The sequence below is a fragment of the Lissotriton vulgaris genome, chromosome 4_1 (assembly GCF_964263255.1).
Source record: "Lissotriton vulgaris chromosome 4_1, aLisVul1.2, whole genome shotgun sequence".
In the NCBI taxonomy this organism is placed as follows: Eukaryota; Metazoa; Chordata; class Amphibia; order Caudata; family Salamandridae; genus Lissotriton; species Lissotriton vulgaris.
In genome coordinates, this window is record NC_141691.1 from 1,935,044,744 (window position 1) to 1,935,058,759 (window position 14,016).

Consider the following 14,016-nt stretch of genomic DNA (forward strand, 5'->3'; position numbering starts at 1 on the left):
TATGGTTCAAGGCTGCCACCCTCTGGTTTATCACAGCACCCTCTGGTTCATCCCTGCCACCCTCTGGTTCATCCCTGCCACCCTCTGGTTCAAGGCTGCCACCCTCTGGTTTATCACAGCTCCCACTGGTTCATCCCTGCCACCCTCTGGTTCATCACTGCCATCCTCTGGTTTGCCACTGCCACCCTCTGGATCATCACTGTCCCCCTCTGGTTCAAGGCTGCCACCCTCTGGTTCATCACTGCCATCCTCTGGTTCATCCCTGCCACCCTCTGGTTCATCACTGCCACCCTCTGGTTTGCCACTGCCATCCTCTGGTTCATCCCTGCCACCTTCTGGTTCAAGGCTGCCACCCTCTGGTTCATCACTGCCACCCTCTGGTTTGCCACTGCCACCCTCTGGATCCTCACTGTCCCCCTCTGGTTTATCACAGCAGCCTCTGGTTCACCACTACCACCCTCTTGTTCACCACTGTAGATTATCGGGGGAAAGCAAAGCACACCTTCCCAGCCTCAACTGAGATGAATTAATTTGGGGCTGGTTAATGTGTCACTGAATTTGTGCTTTAAGTCTGGCACCTGCTTCCTTAGCTGTAAGACCTTCGTGTTGCAGTTATTTTTTTTACAGGAGCATTGTGCCATATTGGTAACTATTCTCTGACCCTGCTTTGAGGGTCAGAGCAGGGTCAGAGAATAGTTGAAAGTAGGCAACTGAACTCTGGAGGGGCCCCTCAGGAAGCACTACCGGGAATGGTTACAAATTAGTTTGAACTTTTGCACCTGCTAAGTGCTTTCAGTTTTCCAAAATGTGTTTTTCTTCCATTTCGCGAGATTTGCGGAACGCGAAATCGAACTTGCAATCCGCAAATTCATGCGAATTTGCTGTTTTCTCTTTTTTTTGCATGTTCGGGCGGTTTTTCTTATTTTTTGCATGTTCGGGCGGTTTTTTGCTTATTCGCGGGCCGCGAGTTTGCCCATGAGGTCGTGTACGGGCGCGGCCATCTTGTTTGCGTGACGTGTTTCCGTTTCCGGGGGCTCGTTGCAAGTTCGCGTCGTATGCGGTGCGCGATTACGTATTCGTGGGCGTTTTTGCATGCTCGCGGGGGAAATATCGCGCGAACTTACCCAAGCGGTCCTCTATGGGCGCGGCCATCTTGTTTTTCATTCACTGCTATGGTTTTGGGCATGCTACCTTTCTATCCACCTTACATCTTTGCAATCCTATGCTTTTCTGAACTTTATTTTTTTTTTGCTTATTATCTCTCTCTTCAATTTCCTACATCTATATTTAGTGTTTTTTTTAACTTTTTGTTACTTTATTACCTACTTTATTTCTTTTGCTCTCTCTCTTATTTTTTTCACACCTATTCTTCTTTCCATCTTCTTGTGCCCAGGACCATGGCTAAGGGAGGCGACAAGGGCAAGATGAAGGGCCCAGCCCCACGTACCCGGCTCCCTTGCGGGCGTTGGAGGGGGGAGGAAGAGCAGCCCAGGGAGATCTTTTCTGCGGTGGAGGTGGCCGCCTTGCTGGTTTTTCTCCAGGTCCACCTCCCTAAGACCGTGGCAGCAGGTGGGCAGATTGCTTCCGGTTACGGCCTCCGGGAGCGTCGCCAGCTGTGGAAGAAGGTGTGCCGGCGCATGTGTAAGGAGTCTGGGGTCTGGCGCACCTACCAGCAAGTGACGCACCGTTGGACTGACATCTTGGACCGGGAGCATGACATGCTCGACCTGCTTGGTGTGGAGATCCCTGGGCTTGGTAAGTAGCTATTTAATAACTACTTTTTTTCCTTCTGCTCTGTTATATTGCTAATCTATTTTTTGCTGAAGAGTACCAATGCTGGTGATTAGATTACATTGCAGGTAAATTAATGTTTAAATAGCTTCTGTCATTGCAGGTGCTCGCCTGATTATTGGCGTTGCTACTATGCTTACTTGTTTGCAACTTTTTAGTCATTTGAGAGCATTACTACGTAATGCTAGAGACAGTAGGCTCAAGTCCAGTCCTTCTTTGTACTCCTGCTGCTGCCACTTTGAAGAGTAGTGGTGGATTGATACGTTGAGTATACTATTTATTGCTTGTTCTAGGACATTTGTTAGTGGTCTGCAATCATGATGACGGACTGTGTCTGGCACGCTACGTCTCGTGCTGCTGAGTGTTGGCAGTCGTAGTAGAACCTTTTTGTTGTTGATGTAGTTAGTGAATTACATAACGTTCCTATTAGACGGTCTGCGAATCCTGCAATACTGTACTACTATCCTCTTAGTTGACCAGATCAGATGCAATTGATGTTAATTTGTTTCCGCGACATAATTTTAGATTGAGTACAAAGAAATCAAATATTTCCCAAAAAACAATCATCCATGTTGCGTTTCTTTATTTCATGATCACCAGCAGCAACTCCCAGTGGGCAAGGCGACGGCGGCGACAAAGACTCCGGTGGCAGAAGTTGGACAGGAGCAGTCCCTTCCAGGCTCTTCTGCTGGCCCCAGTAAGTTGTCTTATTGTTATCTTAATACTTATACTTCCCTAACTTTTACAGCTCCTATTTATTATAAACTGGTTCCTAATAATTCTATGTTTTACAAAATAGTCTTGGATCTTCTTGTAATGTAGACTACTTTCTACATTCTTATCCTGCCTCTACCATCACTCTCTGTGCTACAACTATTTACAATTATGATTCGGTCTGTGTAGGTAGCTAAGCTTGCCCATTCGGCAAATGGTGTCAAACAAAACTCTGATACAGCAATAGCTCTAGGTACTGAGTGTAGTCCTCTGGGTTGCCCTTGCTGTCTATTCCAGTCTTCTTAATGTAAGTGCTTTGACACTTTGCAACAACAAAATATAATTGTTTACACCAAGTAAAAGGTAGCAGTGTCCTTTTTGATTTGAGAGGAGCACATCCCATACCGCTAGTGTTTCAGGGACTATTCTGCACACAAAGAAGTATGGACAAGATAATAGGTGCAGTTCATCTTTCGACATACCTCAGTCCGAACAGAAGTTGAACCCCCAATCCCCTGACCAACTATCTAGAATGTCTGACCAATGATTTTTACGACCCAGAAGAACAGAAGAAGACTACCTCCGAGTCCCGGCCTATCTGAGTCACTGAAACATGACTGCCAAGTGCAGTAGTTCAAACCTTTCCGCTCACTCACTCGTAAACAAAAACCACACAGTGTTTGTTAGTTTTAAAGTTTTATTTTCAATTAAGAAATGAAAACACAGTACTGCTGGTGATGACTTACTAGTAGTTGGAGAATTGTCTGGCAGAAGGGCAATGGAATCTTCTTTCTGTAATGAGAAAAATGGTGCCCGTTAAGCAAGCATTCATCAGTTGTCATGAGAACAAGTGTAGCATTTAATGGAATAAGCATATAAAAGGTTAACACCCTCCCCAAAACCGTTACTTTTTTTCAATCCCAGTATTAAAAAAAATTTGTAATGTAACATTTTCTTCCATTACGAGACAAAATAGGGCGTTGTGTATGCATCTGAAAATATGACATGTTTTTCCTAGACGTCACAACATCTGACGCGGCACAGATGACAACCAGTGTCAGGGCCAGCAGTGCGGAGGGGTCCACTCAGGATGGGGCGGCGCCAACAGGAGGAGCTGGGGGGAAAGACTCAGCGGCGGCGGACGGTGGTAAGTTATTATACTCCGTACTTATTGAAATGAGTATATGATGTACTGTACAGTAGTACACAGTACACTAGTAAAAGTACACTGTACTGTCAAGAACATTTACTAATTTAGAACTACTTTTTGGGCTATCACGTAGAAGACAGTCAACCTTGACTTTTAATAGCATTAGCTGCGGTACTTCTCTGGTAACCAATGGCCCCCTCCATTTCACTTCAACTCAGCTGGCACATTTTTATTGTGATTTGTGAAGCCAAGTCATATCACATGAAGTTTAGGGATGTGAAGAACGAAAAGTTAAAGAAGGGTGAAACGAAGGACGAGCGAGTCTTAATATTTATGACTGTAAAGAATGGTTTTGTTGAATGCAATTCAACATAAGAAGACAGTGCTTTCCAAAATATAATGGAAATGGTGTTAGTTGGTTTTTGACAAAAATACATTTTGGAACATTTGAGACATCAAGAAGAATCATAGACGTACTTTTGAAGCCTGGATGTTATCTTCTTTATCCTCCTCGTCGATAGCAGAGGTGTATGATGTAGTAGAGCAGACGCTGAGTGGAAGAAGTATGGCCAGTGGCAGTGCCACCCCTATAGAAAAGTAAGACATTCAGATCCCCACTTGCATGAACTGCTTAAAGTACTGCGAGTCTGCATCATCATGGCCTGTGTCTGTATTTCTTGGGTGAAAGCAGAGTGAGCTGCCATTATGGCGATGAGCACAAGTTCACGTACCAGTGATTTATTTTGCAACCCAAGAGAAAAAAAGTAAAAAAAGGCCTTTTTTTTGTACTCTCTGACTATGTATGTAGTAGTGAGTCCACCCATAGTGCTGCTAGTGGAATTCCTGAAACTCCCAGTAATGTCACAGGCTTACAAAGATGGCGGAAAGATACATGCCAAAATGTTATACTGTCACAACAGGTATCTGTGCATACATCGCCTTTTACAGAGTAAATGCTGTAGGTAATCAAACAACACAACCAATAGACAAACAATGTGGAAGTAGTCTTGATAGAAGTTTTTCTTCAATTCAGATTTTATTTTTATCCACCACGCCCAGCCAACACGTGTTTCGACAGGGCTAGTAGCCCGCGACTTCATCAGGGCTCCCGCGGGCAGCGGTTCCAAAGCTATTGCCACAATGGCTAGGTGCTCTCAGCCGCTTCCAATTCCGACCCGGCTACCGGGTACTGTGGAGGTTCTCGCTGATTCGTCTCAGCCGTCTCAGCTTTACAGCGTCTCCGCGTGTAAACTGTAAATGACTCCCGCATTTACACGCGGAGACGCTGGAAAGCAGTACGTCTTAACCTGCCGCTCACACGGATACTCCTATGGTGTGTCGCATCTTTGGTATTAACCATCACACGGACGGCTGAGACGAATCAGCTAGAACCTCGACAGTACCCAGTAGCTGGGTCGGAATTAGAACCGGCTGAGAGGACCTAGCCATTGTGGCAATAGCTTTGGAACCGCTGCCCGCGGGAGCCCTGATGAAGTCGCAGGCTACTAGCCCTGACAAAACACGTGTTGGCTGGGCGTGGTAGATAAAATCTGAATTGAAGAAAAACTTCTATCAAGACTACCTCCACATTGTTTGTCTATTGGTTGTGTTCTTTGATTACCAATAGCATTTACTCTGTAAAAGGCGACGTGTGTACAGATGCCTGCTGTATCAATTATGTTTGGATCTTGGTCCTAATTCGAGGTTTAGGTTCTTCCTCCTATCTGGGGCACCCTCAAAATAGTGGTTAGAAATTATAAATAACGTCACATACGGGAGGCGCCAGTTGTGGATCGACAATCAAAAAAAACCTGGTCCGTTATCTTAAAAATGTTATACTGTGTTTGCTACTTATATATATATATGTGATCAAGGCTCCGCTGAGCCGAAACGCCTGTGACTCTTTCTGCCAAATAAAGATCTGTGAAGCACCTCGAGGTCCGTGTCCGGAGTCTGCTTGCTGGCTGTGCGAGCTGCGCGAGCTTGGAGACAAACGGAGTGCAGGATATATATATATATATACATATATATACAGAGTTTATAGAGCGCCTGGTTACACTGGCCAGTGTGTCCCCGCGCTATTCAGTGGCCTAAAAGATCCCTAGTACAGCTCACGAAAAAAAAATTAATACTTAGGGAACAAGTGTGTTTTGAGTTCTTTACGGAAAACTTTTTCGGACGGCTCCATCCGGAGTCTGAGAGGGCGAGTGTTCTAACTCCGGGCCGCCAGGAGGCAGAAGGATCTGCCGCCCATCCTGGCCCTGCTGATCTTTGGGATGCACATTAACCCAGTGCCCTCCGAACGGAGGAGCCTAGTGGGTTTATACAATGTGAGCAGATTCCGCAGGAAGCTAGGGCCCTTGCCATGAGCGATCCGATGACCTATACACAGGATCTTAAACTAGACACGCTCTTTAATTAGTAACCAATGAAGCGTCCCCAAGGCCTTTTTGGAAGATAATCTTTTTGGCAGCGTCAGTACTAGGGGTGCAGCAGCATTTTGGATACCTTGCAATCGTTGGAGGCATCTCACTTTAGCTCTAAAAATATAAGACATTCCCATAGTCCAGCCTGGAAGTAACCAGGGCATGGACCAGGGCCTTCCTTGCTGACACTGGGAGCAGATCGAGCGTCTTTCTCAAACAACGGAAATTGCCAAAGCAAGTACCGACCACACGTCTAGTATGATACTCAAAAGATAGTTTCGAGTCCATCCAGATACCCAAGTTCTTGACCTGAACTTTAGGTTGGGGTAAAGGGCCCAAAGTCTGGGGCCACCATGCGGATGTCCAAACAGACGGAGACCTGCCTACGATAAGCACCTCCGTCTTGTCTCCGTTTAATCTGAGAAAGTTGTTTGACATCCAATTGGCTAGGTCCTGGAGGCAGGATGTAAACAAGTTCAAGTTCAAGTTCAAGTTCAAGTTCAGGAATTTGTATAGCGCACTACTTACCCAGAGGGTCTCAAGGCGCTTGGGGGAAGGGGGTGCATTATTTATCGAACAGCCAGGTTTTAAGTTCCTTCCTGAAGGAAATGTGGTTCTGGGTGAGGCGGAGGTGTGTGGGGAGAGAATTCCAGGTCTTGGCCGCCAAGTAGGAGAAGGATCTTCCTCCCATGGTGGATCTTTGGATGCGTGGAACTGCAGCGAGGGCTTGGTTGGAGGATCTTAGTTGGCGGGTGGGTGTGTAGAAGGACAGTCGGGTGTTGAGGCATTTGGGTCCTATTTTGTAGACGGCCTTGTGAGCGTGGGTGAGGAGACGTTATTCTTTTGTTGACGGGAAGCCAGTGGAGGTCTTTCAGGTGGCCGGTAATGTGAGCTTGGCAAGGGATGTCCAATATGAGTCTGGCTGATGCATTTTGGATGCGTTGGAGTTTCTTCTGTAGTTTGGGTGTGGTTCCGGCATAGAGGGTGTTTCCATAGTCCAGTCGGCTGGTGACCAGTGCGTGGGTGACCATCTTTCTTGTTTCGGTGGGGATCCAGCGGAAGATTATTTTGAGCATACGGAGTACGTTGAAGCAGGAGGATGAGACGGCGTTAACTTGTCTGGTCATCGAGAGGGAGGATTCTAGGATGAAGCCCAGGTTGCGTGCGTGGTCTGTGGGTATGGGTGCTGTGCCCAGGGCCGATGGCCACCAAGAGTCGTCCCAGGCAGAGGGGGATGATCCTAAGATGAGGACTTCCGTTTTGTCTGAGTTGAGTTTTAGGCGGCTGTTTTTCATCCATTCGGCTACTTCTTTCATGCCTTCATGAAGATTGGTTTTGGTGGTGTTAGGATCTTTGGTGAGGGAGAGGATCAGCTGGATGTCGTCAGCGTAGGAGATGATGTTGAGGTTGTGTTGTCGCGCGATGGATGCTAGGGGGCTCATGTACACGTTGAATAGGGTGGGACTGAGTGAAGATCCTTGTGGGACTCCGCAGATGACTTCGGTGGCCTCTGATTTGAAAGGGGGGAGGTGGACTTTCTGGGTTCTCCCGGCGAGGAACGAGATGATCCAATCTAATGCTTTTCCTTGTATTCCGACGTTGCTGAGGCGTTGTATGAGGGTGCTATGACAGACTGTGTCGAATGCGGCGGAGAGATCGAGTAGGATGAGGGCAGCTGTTTCTCCGTTGTCCAGTAGCATTCGGATGTCATCTGTCGCTGCAATGAGGGCGGTTTCGGTGCTGTGTTTGGCTTGAAAGCCGGACTGTGAGGGGTCGAGGGAGTTGTTGGATTCAAGGAAGGCGGCGAGCTGGCTATTGACGGCTTTCTCAATGACTTTGGCTGGGAAAGGGAGGAGGGAAATGGGGCGGTAGTTCTTAAGTTCAGAGGGGTCAGCTGTGGGCTTCTTCAGAAGGGCAGTGAGTTCGGCGTGTTTCCAACTTTCTGGGAAGGTAGCGGAGTTGAAGGAGCAGTTGATGACATCACGGAGATGGGGTGCGATGATGGAGTCTGCTTTGTTGAAGATGTGGTGGGGACAGGGGTCGGTTGGTGAACCTGAATGGATGGAGTTCATTAGGCGGATGGTGTCTTCAGTGGTGGTTGGGTTCCAGGCATTAAGGTTGTTATAGAGCGGTTTGGTTTTGGAAGTGGGTGGGGTGGGCTGTTCTTTCGAACTGACTAGCTGCCTGCTCAGCTGGCTGCGAAAGAGCTACAACCAGCTGAGTATTGTCCGCGTAGGTCACCACAGCAACCCCATGTTTCTCCGCGATTGATGCCACTGGGGCAACATAGAGGTTGAATAAAGTGGGACTGAGGCTAGAGCCTTAGGGAACTCCCTGGTTCAGGGCGATAGCTCTGGATCTTTGGGGCCCCTGCTCCACACAGTAACTGCGACCAAGGAGAAAGGACTTCAGCCATTGCCACGCCTTGCCAATGACTCCTCCCTCTTTCAGGCGCTGAAGCAAAGTGTGGTGAGCCACAGTGTCAAACGCAGCATTGAGATCTAGAAGAATCAGTGCCGCAGTTTGACCCTCATCCACATGCTTCCGTAGCATCTCCGTGGAGTAGAGTAAAGCAGACTCCGTGGAATAGAGAGCACGGAAGCCCACCTGAGTGGGGTGATAGAGTTGTTGGGATTCAAGGTAAGCCGTGAGTTGTTGGTTGGCCAATTTTTCCGCTATTTTGGCGATATAGGGAAGAAGTGAGATAGGCCGTAAGTTACTCATTTGGGTGATGCCAATCTGTGGTTTCTTCTTAAGTGAAAGTACCACTGCCTATTTCCACACCGTTGGGACCCTACCAGAGTCAAACGACAGTGTCAGGAGACGCCTGACATATGGCGCTAATGTCTCCATATTGCCTCTCAAAATTTTGGCTGGGGCCGAATCACTGGGAGAGCCTGATTTTACACTTCCAGACACCTTTTTTAGCTCATCAATGTCAGGGGCCAAAAAAGCACGCAGCTTATCTGTGACTGAAAGTCCCTCATCCAGCAAAATTTGATCACTGGAACATGCTCTGGCCGTGTTGGGAAAGGCAGCACAGATATCCTGTACCTTATTATGAAAGTAGTCAGCTATCTGATTGCAAGATTGCACTGAGGTCGCTGCTCTTTCTTCCAGACAAGTCAAAGAGGATAATTCCTTATATACTGTGAAGAGTTCTTTGGCTGAACAATCAGCCTGAGTAATCCTTTCAGTGTAGTAATCTGCTCGAGTTTTCCTTATCAGAGCATGATACTTTCTAAGAGTCAACTTATATTCCCTCTCATGGTCTGGTGAATATTCCTGTCTCCAGGTTCTTTAATACCGTTTACAGACAGTCTTAGCCCTTTTTAGATCCTCATTAAACCACAATGCGGATTTGGTTCGCCGCATGGGTCCCCTATTAGACCATGGGGCTGTTGCGTCCAGAGCCGCGTGGATGCGTCGATCGAGTGTTTCACACGCCGCATCAATTGTTAGGCCCAGACCTTCCGGTGGTCCCCCCTGCTCCAAACGAGCCTTAAAATCTGCAGGGGAAAACTTAGCACATCGCCTCTGTAACTTAAGAGTACCATCCCCTTTCCCTTGGATTATTCCTGGGGAGTGGTTGATCTGAAATGGTACCAAGAAGTGATCCGTCCAGACCATTGGTTCTGGGGGATCAACTGTGAGGGAGTCCCAGTTACAGAAAATAGGGTCTAACGTATGTCCAACTATTTGCAAAGTTAATAAATCGGTGCGGACTTCTTGGGCCGGGATGCTCAATGCCTCGTTATAATGAAGATTAAAATCACCTAACAACAGAAATTTCTCATAGCGCAAAGCTGGGGATAGTATGTTCTGTATGAGACTGGCAGCAAACTGACTACTGCTTCCAGGGGGTCTGTATACTAGGAGGCCTTTAATTATATAGTTTTTAGAGACAGATATAGTGAAGGTCCCCGCCTCACTATCAGATATTGAAATGGTCTCCAAAGTACATTTAATCCCGTGCTTATAAATAACCGAAATCCCTCCGCCCCTCCCACATGGTCTATCTACCCTACAGATGCCATAACCTAGGGGGAGCGCTTCCAGCACCTCGGGGGACAACTCCTCGTCCAACCAAGTTTCGGTGGAGAACAGGATATCTAATTTACTAAGCTCAAGTAGATCCCGCACTTCTATTCCGTGCTTCCTGAGGGACCTGCAGTTAATTAATGCGCAGCCGAGCTTTCTGGTGAATCCATTACAGGCCTTCCAGTAGCTGAATGAATAACCACAGCGACTACAAGTATTCCCGGGGCTACCAGTGGCACAGTCCCTAACAGGAAAACAACTGCACTCAGTACATATTCGCAGATCTAATAGCTCCTGGCGGGAGTAACAGAGGTCTACCTGAGATCGTGCAGGGGTACTGGCCCCTGGCCCTGGCCGGCCGCGGACTGGCGCAGACGGGCTTGCCTTAGGCGCACCGCCCGCTGCGCTCGTCCGTTGCGCGGCCGGGAAATGCACATTGATATGCCGGAAGAGGAGGTAGGGGGGTGTGGCCTGATGTAGTGGGCGTCGCCTGTGGCAGCAGGGAAATGGCGTCAAGAATGTATCCCGCGGCAGCGATAATATCGGCTGTGCGGGGAAGCCCAGAGCGAGGAGAGATAAGTAAGTGCCCAGGGAGGGGGGAGTTAAAACAAATACAATATCACCCAAGATTTAAAATATTAAGCAAAGTTATCTCCCGGCTGTGCCTCAGGAGGTCAAATGTCCACTGAATCGCGCTCGTAGTCAGCACGCTTTTATGGACTATTGGCGGGGGCGTGGCCTGATGCATTGGGCGTCGCCTGTGGCAGCAGGGAAATGGTGTCAAGAATGTATCCCGCGGCAGCTATAATATCGGCTGCGCGGGGAAGCCCAGAGCGAGGAGAGATAAGTAAGTGCCCAGGGAGGGGGGAGTTAAAACAAACACAATATCACACAAGATTTAAAATATTAAGCAAAGTTTTCTCCCGGCTGTGCCTCAGGAGGTCAAATATCCACTGAATCGCGCTCGTAATCAGCGCGCTTTTATGGACTATCGGCGGGGTGCGTGGCCTGATGCAGTGGGCGTCGCCTGTGGCAGCAGCGAAATGGCGTCAAGAATGTATCCCGCGGCAGCGATAATATCAGCTGCGCAGGGAAGCCCAGAGCGAGGAGAGATAAGTAAGTGCCCAGGGAGGGGGGAGTTAAAACAAACACAATATCACACAAGATTTAAAATATTAAGCAAAGTTTTCTCCCGGCTGTGCCTCAGGAGGTCAAATGTCCACTGAATCGCGCTCGTAGTCAGCGCGCTTTATTGGACCAATGGTCGGGGCGTGGCCTGATGCAGTGGGCGTCACCTGTGGCAGCAGGGAAATGGCGTCAAGAATGTATCCAGCGGCAGCGATAACATCGGCTGCGCGGGGATGCCCAGAGCGAGGAGAGATAAGTAAGTGCCCAGGGAGGGGGGAGTTAAAACAAACACAATATCACACAAGATTTAAAATATTAAGCAGTTTTCTCCCGGCTGTGCCTCAGGAGGTCAAATGTCTGGTGTTACTGATGCTGGTGTTACTGAGTGTCAACTTCCTGTTGAAATATTTTGACTTTAAGTTAAAGACTATTGGCTACAGTATTTTTCTTTCTTTTTTCATAGATGCTACTCCCAAAAAGCTCACCCGTAAGGAGATGGCTGTCCGGGTCAGGGCCCGTAAGCTGGAGGCTATTTGTTTCGAGTATCGACGGTTGTGGGCTTGCGAGCATGAGGAGGAAACTACAACAACCTCCACATCCTCCTCCACTGCCCCCTGGTCCATCAGCCACAAGCCTCCAGCCAAACGGAGCCGTGGCCCGACAGCCTACCGCCACCGCCGCACAGCAGCAAAAACAACAGTGCCCCCCCAGAGCCTAGATGGTACGCCAGCGCCGCCTCCGAAAGCGAGTGGACTACCTGGAGCGCCAGGTCCGGGACCTCCACAAAGAGCTGCGAGACGTGCAGCACCAGCTGTCCAAACGCCACCGGAGGAAGTGACTGTCCCCCCTTGTCCCTTTTTTAAAGACTGTTGGGGGGTTGGGAATTGGGTTTTTGGGAAAGGGTACTTTTTGATTTTTGGACATTGGTTTGGTTAGGGAGCGGGGTGAGTTGGGGTAATTCTATTTTTGTGACGACAACAACATCCATAATTTATATTTCTCAATAATTATATTTTTCATTCAAAAACACCGTATACGCGCTCATATTATTTTGTGTGGGGGTTGGCGGTGGTTACTGGACGTTTGGTTTTTCAAACTTACCAGCATGAATGAAACATCTTGTCCTGAAATGTACCAAAATGCAAGTAACCGAGTTAGTCAATTCAGTAGCCCTACTACTGTACTTTACTAGTAGTACTGTTAGTCTCTGCTCTCCTCCAAACTTAGTCCTAGCCCATTATTCTACCACCTCCCCAATATGCTTATCTTACCTGTGATTTGCGAATCACGGTTGGTGAATAAGGTTGGTTGTTGACTTGAATCCTCGACGGATGCAATATCATTGTTGTGCTGGTAGCAGTAGTGGTACACACTGGCAGTATCACCATATGAAAAAAAGAGGAAATTAAACATTGAGTGGCCTGAGCGTAGCATTAGATACAGTACAATAGATAGTACGGTACAGAACAGTGCCCTAGCCTAAGCAGTGCCAACATAATGTAAGCATTAATCATTTCATTGTTGCTTGTTAACGTTGTGTAGGAGGAGGATGTTCTTATCAATCCACGATGGCGCACATCAACTTCTGGTTGCTTTGACCTTATCCTCCCCAGCAAGTGTGTGGAATTTATTGTTGTTGTCAGTCACACCTCAATGAAATACCACACAGCCCGGGGGAAGAGGGATAGGGTTTGAAAATTGGATGGGAATGGGGGTTTTTGGGAAAGTTTGGTAGAGAGGAAAAAAAACACAGCATGGACAGTCAAACAACAAATGAAGAGAAACAAATCTTTGGATTAGAAGATATTGATAAATCTTGAAAGGGACATAAAGTAAGTGCACTACTGCATGCCATATTTAGTAAATGGATGGTTAGGTTACTGAAAAGTAGTACTACTACTTACTGCAACTTACTAGGAACTACGAAGAAACAAGTTGACAGTACAGGGATGCAGTCATTACGCAATTTCACTTGCTTCTCTGCCCTCAGAGAGAATAAACACTTTAAATTAGTGTTAAACATAGCAAAGATGTATCTAATTGCTGGAGGGAGGGATGAATTTAAAGCAGAGATCAAACAAACGCACAGTCAGAGTCACACTCGTAGAAGTAAGTTCAAGTTCACAACAATATAATTTAAAAGATAAGAAGAATTTTGGATACTGTTACTGTTTTTTGTAGTTGTCTCGTTGAATTTGTGAAGTCGATGCATCCAGCCATTCCTCTTATTCGCGGTACTCCTTCATTCCGTCGGATGCTCCGTCGATCAATCTTGGTGACCAGACACACTGTCCACTGCCTGCCTGATGCAGATTTGCGGATCGCTAATTGTAAGCCTGAGTAGTACATCGATGGCACAGGGTAAAAGCCTGCCTGTAATTGATGATGGAAAAATACAACAGTAACTGTTAAAGACACCTCGGAGAAAAAAATATGTAAGGCACGCTGTGTAGTGCAAAAATTATACTGTCACTATCAGAGATGACAATCCCCAAAATCTAGAACACCCCACATTACCCTCCCAAAAACGTGCAGAATACTACTGCTACCTCATAGAGGCCTAATTTCAAATCGTGTCAAAACGCACTCAGAGAGTATGCCCAAAACCCCCCTTTCCCACCATGGATTATGTTCAAATGACTTGCAATCAAAATTAGACATTACAACAAGTTTTCCAAGACCCCACCCAGTCGTAAAATTCTATAACCCCCGCCCGAACATATGCAATAAAATACTGCTAACCCTAATGAGCCCTAAGTTAAGAAT